The sequence below is a fragment of the Chiloscyllium punctatum genome, chromosome 6 (assembly GCF_047496795.1).
Source record: "Chiloscyllium punctatum isolate Juve2018m chromosome 6, sChiPun1.3, whole genome shotgun sequence".
In the NCBI taxonomy this organism is placed as follows: domain Eukaryota; kingdom Metazoa; phylum Chordata; class Chondrichthyes; order Orectolobiformes; family Hemiscylliidae; genus Chiloscyllium; species Chiloscyllium punctatum.
This window is the reverse complement of record NC_092744.1, coordinates 120,814,540-120,831,946: the sequence shown is the minus strand read 5'-3', so window position 1 is coordinate 120,831,946 and position 17,407 is coordinate 120,814,540. Positions and strand designations below refer to the sequence as shown.

The window sequence follows — 17,407 nt, the reverse complement described above, 5'->3', positions numbered from 1 at the left end:
CAGCTGGATGAGGGTGTCGGTGGAAGGGTACAAGTTGGGATGGGGCGAGATGAAGAACCAGAGGGTTTGGAGACTTTCGTCATGGCGGATGGATGTGCAGATGGACTGGATCTCCAAGGCGAAGATGACGCGTTGTCGACCAGGGAAACAGAAGTCTTTAGTGAGATTAAGTACATAAGTGGTGTCACAAACGTAGGTGCGAATTTCGTGGACTGGGGAGACAGGAAGGTGTTGACGTAGGAAGAGATGAGTCGGGTCAAACAGGCGCAGGCAGAGACAGCAGATCTTAGGAAGGAGGTAGAATCGGGCAGTCTGGGGTTCATGGACAATGAGGTTGGAGGCTGTGAATGGGAGATTGGCCAAAGGTGATGAGATTGTGATGGTCTGGGAGATTATGTCATATCCTTTCATGCATACACGACGAGGTGGCCGAGAGGTTAAGGCGATGGACTGCGAATCCATTGTGTTCTGCACGCGTGGGTTGGAATCCCACTCTCGTCGCTATTTTCGGATTACCATACTGTCGTATTGAAATTGTAAATCCAATGGTTAGTTTGTCTGCATCGACCACATTATAAAACCTCAAAGATTAATTTGAGACTGATGCCTGAACTTAACGAAATGTAGACTGAAAGGGGATAATGAAAAGGAACGCGATTTTCTTTTCCAAATCAAGTTGCTGTGAACGTTAATCTTATGAAAGAGATCCAGGGAAATCAAATAACGAGAGATGCGATGTGCATCTTTAATGCTATGGGATTCTTAATGAGTGTTTTGTCACATGAAATCTGGAGCAGGTTGGGTAGAACTGATTCATCTTGGTGGTAAGAGCACAGAGAGACACCACAAAATAATAGAGATATTTCAAAAGGTGCAGGGGGTGGGTGTAGCGGCACAGAAAACTGGTGTGAATGCACAGTAGAGAATTGCCGATGTGGGTGCCATGATTGGCATGGACAGACTTACACATTGATCTCGCCCTTTCCCCCTTGCTCTTGCCATTGATGAAGGCTGGATATAAGACACAGATAAACACAAGATGTGGGAAGCAAGCTCCCTCTCGTTATGCACACACTGGATGCATCACACTGAACTATGAACAACTGGAGAAATCAGCATGTTAACTGCAGGAAGTGAACGTAAACTGTGGATCAATAACCACAGAATGATGCAGCATAAACATCTAAAGTGTCTTTAAACGAATGTCATTAACAGACGTTTCGTTCTAATACCTAACATGGCTTTCATGGGAAACCAAGTCTCACAAACTTGATTGTGTTTTTTGAAGATGTAACAAAGAAGATTGGTGAGGGAAGAGTAGAAGATGTGATCCATATGGACTTCATGGAGGACTGATTAGGAAGGTTAGATCTCATGGAATAAAGGGAGAACCAACCACTTAGATACAGAACTAGTTCAAAGGTAGACGACTGAGGGTGCCAGTGGAGCGTTGTTTTTCAGACTGGAGGCCTGTGACCAGTGGAGTGCCACAGTGATCGGTGCTGGGTCCTCGACTTCTTATAATTTACATAAATGATTTGGATATCAGCATAAGAGGTACAGTTAGTAAGTTAGACATGACACCAAAATTGTAGGCGTAGTGCACAACGAAATGGGTAACCTCAGATTACAACAGGATCTGGCCAGATGGGCCAATGGGCTAAGAAATGGCAGATGGAGTTTAATTCGCATAAATGTAAGGTGCTGCATTTTGGGAAAGCAAATCTTAGCAGGATTTATAAAAATAAGGATAAGGGCTTGGGAATGTTGCTGAAGAAAGAGACCTTGGAGTGCAGGTTCATAGCTCCTTGAAAGTGGAGACGCAGGTAGATAGGATAGGGAAGAAGGCGTTTGGCATGCTTTCCTTTATTGTTCAAAGTATTGAGTACAGTAGTTGGGAGGACATGCTGCGGCTGTACAGGGCATTGGTTAGGCCACTGTTGGAATATTGCGTGCAATTCTGGTCTCCTGTCTATTGGAAAGATATTGTGAAACTTGAAAGGGTTCAGAAAGGATTTCCTAGGATGTTGCCAGGGTTGGAGGATTTGAGCGTTCGGGGGAGTCTGAACAGGCTGGCGCTGTTTCCACTGGAGCATTGGAGGCTGAGGGCTGACCTTATAGATGTTTACGAAGTTATGAGGGGCATGAATACGATAAATGGACAAAGTATTTCCCTGGAATCGGGGAGTCCAGACTTAGAGGGCATAGGTTTAGTGTGAGAGGGGAAAGATATAATAGAGACCTAAGGGACAACGTTTTCACACAGACGGTGGTAGGTGTATGGAATGAGCTACCAGAGGATGTGGTGGCTGGTACAATTTCAACATTTAACTGGCTTTTGGATGGGAATATGAAGAGGAAGGGTATGGAGGGATATGGGCTGGGTGTTGGTGGGTGGGACTAGATTGGGTTTGGATATCTGTTCGGCCATGGACAGGTTGGACTGAAGGGTGCATTTCAATGACATCTCTATGACCACATTTCAAGGTGGATGGCAACAATACCAATGTTGTTTTGAAATTTTACACAGCGAACAAGTTCAATTTAAATAATACAAATCACGTTCGCTCACAGGGAATAAAACTGTGATTTCATTACAAGCATTGTCCTTTTTAAGTAGCAGTTACTCAACATGAAAAATAAGATGTAATGTTTATTGAACATCCGTCAATTAACACCATTACCTTACTTCGGATTGACTGCAATATGCACATGCTAAATAAGGTTGAAGAAAGGAAGTATTTTAGTATGATTCGGGGGTGATGAAAAATAATATTAGGTTTTCTTGGTGCGGATATTCCACCAATGGCTCCAGTGGTGGAAATGGTCAGTGAGCAATATTACTATGATGGTATAGAGGTGAGGGAGCTGACAGGATTGGGAGCTCCCACCTCATCTGGAGCAGCGTCTGTAGACATGGACCAGGGAGCATTGTGACATCAGACTGGGAGGTCCAACCACACCTGGAGCTGCTTTTATTAACATGGACCGGCAGGGAGCATTGGGACATCAGACTTCGAGATCCAACCTCATTTGGAGCAGCATCTTTTGACATGGACCAGGGAGCTTTGCGAGATCAGTCTGGGAGCTCCACTCTCACCTAGAGCAGCTTTTAATGACATGGAGCAGCAGGGAGCATTGGGACATCAGAGTGGGAGCTCCAATCTTACTTGCAGCAGCTTCTATTGACATGGAGCAGCAAGGAGCAATGGAACGTCAAGTTGGGAGCTGCAACCTCACCTGGAGCAGCTTGTATATACATGGAAGAGGAGGGAGGATTGGGATATTAGGCTGGGGGAAAGGATATTCAACCAATTTAATCTGAAGTAAAATAAGTCTCAACACCTCAGATGTTAGTTGATTTATGAAGAAGCTGTCGTGGGAAAAACAAAATTCTTTAGATATTGAAGTCAAGTCCTGGAAATATTCAGCTCAGGAACATGCATTAATATAGAGAGAAATGCGAGTGATGTTTCAGGTCTTTGACTTTTCTTTTCTGACCGACTCTACACTGGATTACATCACCAAAAGGACTTCTTAACTCATTTAATGTGACTTATTTCCTGCAAATATGAACAGGTCATTGACGCAATCTAAATATGAAAATTGTCGGAAATGCGATATTGTCATTAGGCTGGAGTTTACCTCGAATTATAGTGGAATTATAGTGGAAACGCAGCAAAATAAGTTGAAATTTCCTCGATCAGCAGTGATCTCGTTGAATGGCCGATCAGATTGTGAATGGTAGTTTTATTTGAGGACAACTTGAAGTGAATAATTCATGGTGATTATGTTTGATTTTTGTTCGTATTGGGACTGTTACAGTTATTGCTCATGTCCTTGTTAACACCAAAGGTCTGCAGAGTGTAAAATCTCAGCTGTGCATCTGGCCAGTGTTACAACCATTCGTATAACTGGCTACGGATGAGATGGTTATCGCTTCGCAATGTACTTGGCGCAAGAGCGTTGTGGAGATTCACAGTATATCCAAGCTTTTTTTTTGTTACACTGAGGTGGATAATATTTGGAATTTTCATCTCTACGAACGAAAATTATTTCACTGTCTTCGATAAGATAAACATTACCAAGGACAATCAGAGTTAAAAATCCCACAGCACCAAGTTTCATTGAACAGGCGTATTTGAAAGCAACAGCTTCTTCGACAGATGGTTGACAATTGTTGGACTCTAATCTGGTTTTGCGTGATTTTCAAATTTGTCCACCCCAGTCCAACATCAACACATCCAAGTCAGGGGTACCCTCGACACCACGATCGATCGGTTAAAGTCCAGATGATCTTCCAAAAGATCACGCACGTTGACACATACATCAAGTTTCGGCAGAAAGACACCCACCTGATGAAGGAGCGGCTCTCTGAAAGCTCGTGCTTCCAAATAAACCTGCTGGATTAAGCTCCGATGTTGTGTAATTTTTTACTTTGTCTGCCCAACTCACACACTGCCACTTCCATATCATAGAGAACATCAGGCATGTCCCAGCGCTGTCAGAGAAAACAATCCTGAAATAGCAACGCACATTGTTCATAGGTATGTTTCATTTTCAGATACCAACCCATTCAATCGCTGCAGCTTCTGTGTATGGAAAGCACAGAAAGAAAATAGCTGAGACTCAGTTTTGACAGTATTTGAAACTCTTTGGGAAGTGGACTCAGAGGAGAATGAAGTATGAACTGTCCGACTGCGCAGAGAGGAGGAAGGCACTTTTCCCTTCTTTCAAGGGCTAGGGTATTGACTGATGTAAGGCATTAAACAGATTCCTGATACAGCTGATCTCTCTGCTTCAGGAACAAGAATTCCTGATTTTCTGAACGGTAATGAAACCCAGGCCACTCAGTTAAGGCGCCGAATACTAACAACTCGGCCACCAGGGATGAGGGCAGAAACTGTTGCACCGTTTCCTCATAACACAGTTTTTTAAAATTATGTCACTGCAGATATGTTTCCCCTTAAAAATGAATGAGTAATCAAGTGTTTACAGCACAGAAATGGGTCCCATCATTTCCCTTCCCAGCACCTGGTCTGTAACCTTGTAAACTCTGATGTTTCACGTGTTCATCTCAATGCTAATTACCCTGGAACGTTTTAATCTTGTAAGATGCAATAAATGGGATTGAGGTTTGAGATGGGAAAAATATGTTCACACCCAGTCGGGGAACTGAAGCCCATTTTTACGCACAGAATGAGGAACGCAGGCACATTTCCCCAAGAGTGAAACAGGCCTCGGGAGAAAACGAACAAAAAGTAAGATTTCGCCTGCTTGGCTGATGTTGTCCAATTTCAGACTTCAACACCAGTGTCTGGTTACAGCCAAGAAAGGAACCATCCAGCCTCTCACGTCCCAGTGTTCCTTGCCCATTGTTTCCCCATTACTCTGTAGTTTATACTGTCTCACCACGTTCTTGCAGTAAAACTAGATCGGTGCTCACGCCCGCTATTTCCTGTCCTGTCGAACGGTTTTCCTCAAGTTCTTGGACTGACAAACAGGAATGGGTTATTTCAAACATTCTTCTCGTTTACAAGGCCAGTGTTATCACCACTGAGCCAGCACATTGCCAGCTCAGAGGTAAGGTCTCATACATTAGAAACTTCAATGCAACAGATGATTGCTTAGCCTCAGTGTTATAAGCCAAACAACAAGACTGGAATAGATCCGAGGGCATCATGCACAGAAGGATGAGAGAATAGAATGATGAATCTCATGGTGTCCAGGGTGGTGTTAACAGAAAACTTCCCTGGTAGTATAGTGATGAGGATTCAATGCTTTCACTGTCATGGCATGTTAAATGTTAACATTTACAGTAATCGATGTGAAATACTGCCTGATCCTTCGAAGCAGAATGATGTTGTGCAGCAGTCAGAACCGCTTCCCTGTATGTTACAGTTCCGCATCAGCAACGTCAGCTGCAAGTGCCTCACGTTCAATCAGTTTGAATGAAGAACGGAAGGGGCGTCACTAAAATGGAAGGGTTTGTGAGAGTTAACTACATGCCTCGTGGAGCCAGGTTCAATGTCGATACTGAATATCGGTTTTCCTGTTTACCTTGGTATACTGATCACTCCGGATCAATTATCCATATTATCTGCCATTTGTGATGTTCTTTGTTCATTTCACCTCGGTTCAGTGCTCCCGGGGAACCACGCTTTTTTAAAATTTGGCACGTTTTACCCAGGTCGGTTTTGCAGCTTCATATTAAGGCCAACAATTTTAGGAACAGAAAGACAACATTCAGGCCATCAAGTCTGCTCTGCTATTGAATGGTTTCATATTTGATCGGATAACCTTGAACTGCACTTTCTTTCCTGTACCCATAACGCTTGATGTCTGTGCGGTTTGAAGATCTGGCGATCTCAGCCTCATTTCACCTAATGACACTTCCTCAACAGCCTTCTGCTACAAGAAATTCCACAGATCCAGAACTGCCTGAGATATGAAAAGCTTCCTCACCTCTGTTTTAATTGTGAGATCCGCATTCTAATAGGAAGTTATAAATCAAACAACACCAGGTCATAGTCTAATAGGTTTAATTGGAAGCATTAGCTTGTGAAGAGCTGCTCCTCTATCAGGTGTTCGTGGAGTACACAGTTATAAGACACAGAACTTATAGCAAAAGTTTACAGTGTGATGTAATTGAAATTATGCATTGAAAAATATCTTGATTGATTGTTAAATCTTCTATCTTTTAGAATGACCATGTTAGCTTCACTTCTTTCTTATGTAATTTGCAAAACTTTATTTGAAAGTCACATTCTCAGGTGAACTTTAACAAATAGTGTCAGCCCCGATAATATTTTGAAGGTGTTAGTCCCTGTGTGCTGAGTCCGTGCCATAATGTTTAGGCTGACGCTAATCTCCGCACAATGGTTAGCACTGCTGCTTCACAGCGCCAGAGACCCAGGTTTAATTCCCGCCTAAGGCGACTGACTGTGTGGAGTTTGCGCATTCTCCCAGTGTCTGTGTGGGTGTGCTCCGGTTTGCCCCCACAGTCCAAAAATGTGCAGGTTAGGTGAAGTGGCCATATTAAATTGCCCGTAGTGTTAGGTGCAGGGGAATGGATCTGCGTGGGTTGTGCTTTGGCGGGTTGGTGTGGCCTGTTGAACCGAAGGGCCTGTTTCCAAACTGTAAGTAATCTAATCTAAAAAAAAACACGCTGCAGGCAAGGATGTTTTGAGGCATGGTACATTGGTGAAACCGAGCAAAGGGTACAGCAACAGATGAATGGAACTGCACATCAATCACAGACAGTTGTGCCCCTTCCCAGCTGGAGAGCACTTCCGTGGTCCAGGACATTCGACCTCAGACCTTCAGGTGACAATCCTCCAAGGCGGACTTCGACACAGGCAGCAGCTAAATGTGCCTTAGCAGAGGCTGTGAGCAAATTTCGGAACCAATGTTGATGACCTCAACTGCGACCTTGGGTTCATGTCACAGTACAGGTGATCCCATTGCCCTATCTCCACACAGCGACCCTCCTACACATACACACACGGTCGCATATATACGAATGTGGGGTGAATTTGTACTTGCAGAGTTACATTGCACTTTGGTCAAAAACTGCATGAATCCATGTCAGTCTCTGGTAACTCATTTTATAAAATTAGAATCAGTCTAAACATTACGGAACAGACAACAGCACACTGGGACTGACACCAATTCTTCAAGCACACCTGAGAATGTAACTTTTAAATAAAGAGTTTGGCACTTTACAAATGAAAGAAGTGAAGCTAACATGGTTATTCTAACAGATGTGAAACTTAGCATAAATGAAGGTATTGTTCAACGTACACTTTCAGTTCCATCACACTGTAAACATGCGCTTTAAAATCTGTGTCTTTCAACTGTGCATTCCACAACCACCTGATGAATGAGCAGCAGTCCGAAAGCTAGTATTTCCAATTTAACCTGCTGGACTATAACCTCGTGTTCTGTGATTTTCAAATTTGCATACCCTAGTCCAAAACCTGCATCTCCAAATCATTCGATCCAAGGCATTCTGGTCACAGAACCAACCTTTGGTCATTCAACTTATCAAATCCTTGAAAAAAACTGAATGTCTCAGTAAGCATTATTTCTTGTCGTACTGAGTCTGAGCAGGCAAAGGCAACTGATTTCAACGTTAATTTCCATTTGAACTCATCTCCGATATGAAATTCTCCCTGGCTCTGACAGCACTGATATCTTTGCTATTTTGTAATGTCAAGAATTCATGTTCAATTTACGACTTTCAAGCGGAACAACAAATATTTTCCCCTGACTGGAAATCAACGTTGGGAAATAGCAGTGAGACAGCTGAATTTGAACACATTCGCACCAAGGAAGAGATATACAAAGTTTACAAATTTTCTTGGTGACTTTGTTATTGCCTTATTGGTTCAGTTGAAAATTGACAGTCATTGAGTTTTTAAAAGCATGGCGAGAGGACCTTCAGCCTATTGCATCATTATCAGTCATCAAACATCTGGCTTGTAAACACAGTTTCCCGCACGTGACTGATCGCCTGTTGTGTTCTAACATTTCAAGTCTTCAATTAAATTGTTATTCAATTTCTTAAGTGCATAAGTGGAACAAAAACACCTCTGTGAACTAACAGTTCTGAGAGTGTAACTCTTTCTCAGATCCGTTTGTCAGTTTTCCTCAAGATGCTGTGGAAAATCTTTCTGTACTCACATTGGAAGTGGTTTACCCTGTTTCTTCTTCAGCTCTCTTCTTCTTTCTATTAAATGGTTTAGATTCCAAATACAGACACACGGTGCAGGTTGCAGAAGTCACGTGTTTGTACTTCCACTGACACTGTCTCGCCGGGAGCTGCAGGCCTTCCCCACGCTGATTCAGACAGCACTGTCCTTCCTGTGACATGCCCCATGGAGAATGGAAGGACAGGTATTAATAACCCGCGCTTTAGATATTAGCGACAGTTTTAAAACATTTGCACTGCCCCAGAGAGGAATTGAGCTCGTATCTCCCACATAACATGCGGCGACACGAACCACTATACTACCGAGGACAACAGTTTCAAAGGAGACCCCTCAGCCCGTTGTGACTCCATTTGTCAAAAACAACTGCTTAACGACTCGAATCGTTTAGCCCATAGCCTTATAGTATTGGCAGAACATATTCACATCTGAATATTTCTTCAGTTTCTCAGGGTTCCTGCCTCCCTGACCCTAACAGACACAGTGTTGCAAATTCCAACACCCGCCGGCCTATAACGCTTTTCCACACATCTACTTAAACCTTTATGTCTTTCTCATTAAATTTCTGCCCCCCTGTGATCGATCTCTCCGTCGATGGGAAACGTTACTTTCAGTCTACCTTATCCACACCCCTCATTATTTTGTACATCTGAACCCTGCCTTCTCACAAATGTCTCTGCACCGTGACAACCAACCCCAGTCCATCCTGTCTCTCTTCATGACCAAATCTCTTCAGCCTAGACACTATCCGAGTGAATCTCTTCTGCAGCTTTCCCTGTGTGATCACATCCCTAGACTTACGTGAACTGCAGACAATTGTCGAGGTAGAGTCAAATTAATCTTTTTTTAACATTCTGCACCAGCATGCAGTGTGGCTCTGCAGCATATATTGCCTAGCGGTCTGGAGTCACATGGAGGCCAGCATGGACAGCTGATTTTTTCCCTCAAGGCCTTTAGTGAAACCGATGGGCTTTTCAGACAACGGGTTTCGCGTATTCTTCATTGGAGGTATTTGTTGCATTTATATTCTAGCACCGGCGTGGTGTGGTGAGAATTGAACCCGTCTCACCAGAATGTGACCTGGCCTTTTGTGTTAACAACCCAGCGATAATACCAGTAGGCTATTGCAGAAAGCAGTCATGGCTGATCTTTTCCAATAGAGCCTCTTTTCCCCAATTATTCTCTGTGTCCGTTTATTGAGCCTCACGCTCCAATAATCTCTGGTCCATTTCAGTAAAAGCTGCGAAAGAGAATTGATCTCACAGCCACGATATCCAAACGGATCGAATGATTTGAAGGTGCCAATGAAGAGATTGGGGCATGGTCGCCCAGCAACAGTGAGTTCAACGGCACAGACTGGATGGTTTCAACGTGAAATTGTTTGTTAGATTGTGCAATGCCTCAGTCAAATGGGACGAGGGATGGAAAAGAGAGTGAGGGCGAGTGGGAGGGAGGGACATCTTCGAGAACTTTTGGGTTTAAATCCTGATACATGAAACGCTGAAATATCAGAGAACGACATTCGATGGAAAACAAATCATCACCTCGGAGAACATTATTCTGTAAAAACGAGTTATTTCTTACCGAGTTTCATCAAAAGTAAAACTTTGAGAGAACTGACCGCTATGATGTGGATTCGATACGAAGTCGCAGCAATCACAACGCAGAAAACGAAATACTAAATGGTTCCAGCACTCCACAGACCACACTTGCAAACTGCAGCCAGTATGGTAGCAGAGGAAATGTCAGGAAGAATACACAATATCAGGACTTAGCGACAGGCATGTGGCAACTCAGAATGGGCTGAAGTTTTAACTTTAACGCCCCCAGAGTCTGTGGAGATTCCATGAATGAGAGTATTGGAGAATGGGATTAATGAAACTCTCCAAACTCATGTGACAGATCAGGACATTGTTGAAACGTATGCTTCAATCGCATCATAGTTTAACATCGGCCACTTCATCACTTTGCCCACACAAGGCAGTACCAACTGCTTCACGCAATCAGACTTAATTCCAGTTCCAGACCTGATATTAGGGAAACTGGGTGAAGCAGCCACGAAGATCCAATTGGAAGTTGGGATGGAATGACGGGAGAGCGGCGTGTGTTTTTCAAGGTTGGGACTGGTCCTGGTCAAAAGCGGGGCGAAAGGGAATACTGGCCCCCATTTATAATATTATAGCCATAAGCAGTACATGTTGCTGATACAGACAACAGGCGTATCTAAATCGTGTTCAATCTTTAACTTTGGAGTATCAATGTTCGAAATTTCATGTTCCTATTTGGATCAGTGTTCGTGACATTGGCAGTAGCAGCTGCTTATGTTTGCATCAGCTCAGGATCAGCTTATTGCTCCCAGTAAATTCTGCAACCTGGAGAAGGTGGTGTTGTGATTATATAATAAACGAGTCATTCTTGGGCACTCAGACACGGAACTGGTAATGTTAAAGTTCGACGATTAAAACCTGGAATGGAAGCCTGACCTCAGGAACATTGAACATGCCTTTAATTTCCTGCAATCTTAATCATACATGTCGCTTATACAGGGGATGCTACCATCTTTACCCAATCCTGCCTACTTGTGACTCCAGGTCCAGAACAATTTGGCTGACCCTTAATCCGAGAATGCCGGCACTTTTGTAGGCTTGCCATTCGGCCCATTCCAGTCGACACCATCCCTCCGAAACACATCCTATCAGACGTGGCCACACTCCATAACTATTCCGTTCCTCTTCATTTCCCAAGGCTGATCCCAGTACCCCGCACACCTTCAGATTGTGGGAGGAAACTCACACAAGCAAAGAGAGACTGTGCAAACTGCAAATAATCACACAAGACAGGGATCGAATCCATGCCTCTCATGCAGCGAGGCAGCAGCGAATCAGGATGAACAACAAATGCTGTCCTGACCAGCGACATCCACACCCTGTTGGTATATCAGGAAGAATAAAAACATATTCACCACATGGACAACGGGACTTACGTCTGTGTGGACATGATTTGAACCAATCGTTCACCCTGTGTAGATACAAAGACACCGATATCACAGAGAAACCAGCGCAATGCGGGATTCAATTACCTGCTGCAGTTGAAACTCATTTACTCAGTTAAACTATGGACAGACTGTTAAACAGTCCCGTGTGTGGGAAAGGCTCAATGAGCAATAAAAACTCCAGAGTAACCAGCAAGATTACATATCCCAGAAAGAGATCAATTAAACTGTCGGTGCTGCTGTTAATCCCAACCAGCTTCCAGTTTCATAGCGTCAAAGTCATAGACTCAGGCAGCATGAAAACAGGTCTTTCACTCCTATCAGTTCATACTGTACATAATGCCAAACTAAACGAGTCGCATCTGACGGCTCCTGTAATTGCTGAGTGTTACTAATGTCCTTGTAATATTACTACTGCATTGTTAATATGAATGTCCAGATATAATTCTATGGACAGCAGTTCAAATCCTGGCATGGCAGATGCTGGAATGTTATTTCAATAAATACCAAGAGTTGAAGAGTCTAATGATGATGTTGAATCAGTTGTTGCAGATCTGATTCTCTAATGCCTGATAGGGAAGGAAACTGCCATACTTAGCTGGTCTGGCTGGTATGTGACTCCAGATCCATAATATCGTGGTTTATTCTGAACTGCACCTAAAGCATTTACCCGCTCGTCTTGAAGTGCCCCTCCTTGGAGAAAAGACAGTTACAGTTAACTCTATCCGAACTCTCAATAATTTATAAATTTCTGTCACGTCACCTTTCAACCTCCAGTGCTCAAGTGAAAATATTCTCAGCCTTTTCCAGCCTTTCGTTATAAGTCGAAACTTCCCAACGATCAATACGCTGGTTTACCACTTCCAAACCTACTCCCGCTGAATAATTTCCTTGTTATTAGTGGGCGACAAGAACTGGACGCAGTATTCCAGAAGAGGCCTCACACAATGTCCTATTCAACAGCAATGCAACGTAGCAGCCCCTACGCTCAAAGGACTGTGCAACCGCGAGGGTGGAGAAATAAACGGGAGGACTGGGTCTGGGAAGAATTCAGCTGAGCGTGCAAGAGGTGGATAGAGCTGGGGTTAAAGGTGATAGGTCGGAGAAGAGGTTGAAGAGGATAGGTGGTAAGGAAGATAGACAGGTGGGACAGGTCAGCAAGATGGCGCCACGCTAGAAAGTTGGAACTCGGATAAGGTGGGCGTGGGGAGATAAGGAAACTGGTGAAGACCACGTTGATGCCCTGAGATTGAAAGGTTCCGAACTGGAAGATGAGGCATCTGGTGGTGAGGGAATGGCGGTGGAGTAGGCCCAGGAACTGCATGTCCTTTGGAGAGCCGGGGGGGGGGGGTGGGGCGGGAGTTGTTGATGTTTTTGGTCATGGGGCATTGGGGTCGAATGTTGCGGGTGCCCTGGAAATGTTCTCTGAAGCGCTCTGCGAGAAGGTGTATGTTGGCCCCAGTGTAGAGGAGACCGCATCGGAGCAACAGATGCAATACATTACACGTGTGGAAGTGCACATGCACATCTGATGGATGTGGAAGGCTCATTGGAGACTTGGAAGGATGTGAGGGGGAAGATGTGTGTGCAGGTTTTGCAATTCCTGTGGTGGCAGCGGAAGGTGTCGCGAGTGGCGGGTGGGTCATTGGAGGGCGTGGACTTGACTAGGTAGTCGTGGAGGAAAGTCTTTGTGAAAAGTGGATAGGGGTGGGGAGGGAAATATATCCCTCGTGGTTAGTGTTGCTGACACCCTTTACAAACCCACTGATTCCCACAGCTATCTGGATTTTACCTCCTCCCACCCCACCTCTTGAGCAAATGTTACCCTGTATTCCAAATTCCTCCACCTCAATCGCCTCTGCTCCCAAAGGTTCAGTTCCACCACAGACCACACCAGAGAGCCTTCATGTTTAAAGACCGGAACTTCCCCTCCTATGTGGTTGAAGATGCCCTCCAACGCATCTCATCCATGTCCCGTACATCCACCCACAAACCCCACACCTCCAACCACAATAAGGACAGAACCCCCGGCCCTCACCTTCTATCCCACGAACCTCTGCATAAATTACACCATCCTCTGACAGTTTCGCCACCTCTAAACAGATCCCACCACCAGGGATATGTTCCCCTCCCCACCCCTCTCCACATTCTTCCAAGACCCTTCGCTCTGTGACTATCTCGTCAAGTCCACGCCATCCAATGACCAACACTTCCCTCCTGGCACCTTCCCCTGTCACTGCAGGAATTGCAATGCCTGCATTCACATCTACCTCCTCATCTCTGTACAAGGCTCAAATGGAGGCCTCCACATACATCAAAGTTTCTCCTGCACTTCCACACATGTCATTTCTTGTATACGTTCCTCCCGGTGTGTTCTCCTCTTAGTTGCAGAGAGGAGATGTGTTCTCACAGGGCACGTCAGAGAATATATCCAGGATACCCGCAAGAATCAACCCCAGTGCCCCCTGGCCAAACATTTGAACTCCCTCTCCCACTCTCTCGAGGACTTGCAGGTCCTGGGCCTACTGTATCGCCACTGCCTCACGACCCGATGCCTGGAGGAAGAAAGCATCATCATCCGCCTCGGGTCCCTTTTACCCCATGGCATCAATTTGGACTTCACCCGTTGCCTCATTTCCCCTCCGCCGACCTTACCCCAGTTCCCACTTTCCAGCTCAGCACCGTTCGCCTGACTTGTCCCATCTGTGCATCTTCATTCCCACCTATCCAGTCCACCTTCTTCTCTGCCATATCATGTTCACCCCCCACCTGCATTCACCTACAGCACTCTCCGCTACCTTCTCCCCAGCCCCACATTCTTCCCATTTATCTCGCCGTCCCATATGCTCCCAGTCTCATTCCTGATGAAGTGCTTTTGACTGAAATGTTCATTGTTCCTGCTCCTCAATATGTTCCACGTATTGCAAACGATGTAGGATTCACGGACCAATGAGTTTAGTTTATAATCAAAGAATGTCTCAAGAACATGTTGTTGTCCAAGGGTTTATGTAACCTGTTTCTATCCGTTTTTTTTCCCGAAATACTAGTTCTGTGGAAGATTACAAGGGGTAATTTGTTTACAGTAAAGCCATTGAATATCCGTGGGATATGATTAGATTGTCAGAGTTATCATTACTCTATTTCGTCCTTGTGTGGACCAATCTGATTCCAGTCCCTGTCTGATTTCAAGTTCCAATTCCCGTCTGTGCTTGAAATTTCAACCGTTTCTTCGCATAAATGTCTCCACCTGCCTTAATAATGTATAAGGACGCTGCAGGGTACAGCAGAGATTTACAGACATGTTGTCAACACTGGATAAAATGGAGAAAGTGGAATGATTGGTTAGGCTGGGTTTATTCTCCTTGAAACAAAGGAGACGGAGGGGAGCTCTATCATCACATAATAACATTTATAAACGTTCAATATTCATGGGATCTTGACAGGGTAGTTACGTGCAGGTGGTTTTTCCTCTGGTATGAGGAGAGTACCGGAGGACATGAACTCAGAATTAGATATTACCCATTTAATTCAGAAATGAGGAGTAATTTCTATGCTCAGGGGCCAGTGAATCGGTGGAACTCCTTACCGAAACTATTGTTAAGGCTCAGTTGTTGAGTATTTTCAAACTGTGCCAGACAGATATTTAAACAGAAAGACGATAAAGCTTTGTCAAGGCAATGCTGGAGAATGGAGTTGAGGATTATCAGATCACCCATGAGTTCGTTGAATGGTGGAGCAGACTCGATGGGCTTAATGGCCGACTTCCAATCCTACATCATTTCATCTAATGCTTTATTTTATTGATACCTTTAGAATTCTGAGGGGATGGGCTGAAGTGATAGAAAAGGTTTCTCAAACTGTTCAGACAGATCAGGAACTAGGCTCATAAGCTCATGAACAAGAAATGTGCTGTGGCCTGGAGACAACAAATGGCACTGGGCACACCACAGATGGGTATGTGCAGAAGTCATGTTTGCTAAAGAAAATTGGTGGATCTTATATTGTTGCCAACTTGGTAATCCCGCTGGATGATGCATCACGGTATGATTTACACACAAAAGGTTGTGAAAGAATGAAAGATTCGTTTCATTGCAAACGTTTCTGCAGTTCCAATTCCAATTGACTGTTTAAAATACTGATCAGAACGCTGTGTGGAGTATTACATTAAAATTCACAATCCCACTGGATAAACTATTGCACCCGATCTCTCCTTATTTGTGTCACTTTCATTCGATGTAAATTCATAGAAAGTCAAGATGGAATGAAAGGAGGAAAGAAACGTTTGCACTCCTTTTCATTATCCCAATTTAACTTTCAACAGAATCAAATTGCTTTATTTCGACCTTGATGTCGTATCGATTTGTCATAAATCTCCGGTGCAATGAAGGGCAAGAGCAAGATTCTCCATCCAGTGTACACTAAAGATGCGAGGAACAAAGGGAAATCACAGTTGCGTTTGATAGAAGTAACATCTGGAGTCGGATTCAAATCCGCACATGCGCAATGGAAGAGCAACCAGTCGCCTTAACCCCGTGGCCACTTCAGACCATTGCAAAGGGGCTCGCATGTCACCCTGTCAAGATCACATATGGTGCACCGAGGCGATAAGAAATTCCCTGAGCGGAATTGAATCCATAGCATTATGTTTTTGCTTTCAGTGGAATAAAAATACGAGTAAAATTCAAGAATTTTACCTCGTCCTTGGAAGGAATACCTGGTCCTTGATTCATTCCGTGTCGGTACTGTCTCAGAATGAACCAGAAAACATGAAATTCCCGTCACATTCACACGCACATTTAGTCTTGACACATAATTACTTCAGACAGTTTCTCTCTCACGTGAAGAAATATATATGGAGAGAGAAGTGAAGGTGATATTTTAGCTCGATGGTCTTTCTCATATGGCTGAACCTGAACTGGGTAAAATTACCGGAAATGCAGTGTTGTTCGTTTCATTTTAATAATATTGCTTCAACTTTACTCTGTTCATTGCAATGATCTGAAGTAAAATGGATTTATGTGATTGGAACGTTTAATGTTGCATTCAATTTTGATCCGAATTTATTTCAGCTTAAAGAAAATACTGATGAGAAAAACAGAAGGTTAAACTACAAAACAAGATGTCAGTTTTGATGCTCAGTTACGTTGGCAGATTTCATTGGGTATCAAATGAACCCAACATCATGGCGATTGTCCTCCCATCTTTAAGGCATGGGATGAAAGCAGGATCTCCAAGAGACGGGTCACTTCCTATTCATTGTAGAATATCTTTCCTTGGCAATATACAAAATCTGCTCAGTTCTATTTATAATGCTTCATGTAGAATATTAATATAATTTTTTTTAAAAACTCTGAGGTTTTTTGCTGAATCTTACTCAGCTGCATACGTTTCCAATATTCCTTTACATCTAAAGTCGTCCAAATTAGACATTGTTTTCTCGCACCTTCCAACCTCAACACCCCATTTTTACACTTTTAACTGGCCACAGGCTGTCTCTCTCCTGGTGAAACTCACTGCTTGTGTGTCTCTAAATATGCCTTTCCAAATGTTTTGGAAACGGATTCTCCGAGTAACAGAAATTCTGATCCCATCATTTCTTTGTCCTACATCGATGGATTTGAAAGCCTGACGTTCAGAAATTTACGAACTTGAAAGAGTCAATTTACCACCTATTTACATTCTCCAAACCTCAAATACTCTGGAA

The 17,407-nt window shown here is 43.8% G+C and overlaps 1 non-coding gene across 1 annotated transcript; it reads left to right on the top strand.

The window, feature by feature from the left end:
• Positions 1–419: 419 nt before the first annotated feature.
• Positions 420–501, top strand: trnar-gcg (transfer RNA arginine (anticodon GCG)). The gene has a single exon. It is a non-coding gene; the product is annotated as a tRNA-Arg (tRNA).
• Positions 502–17,407: the final 16,906 nt, after the last annotated feature.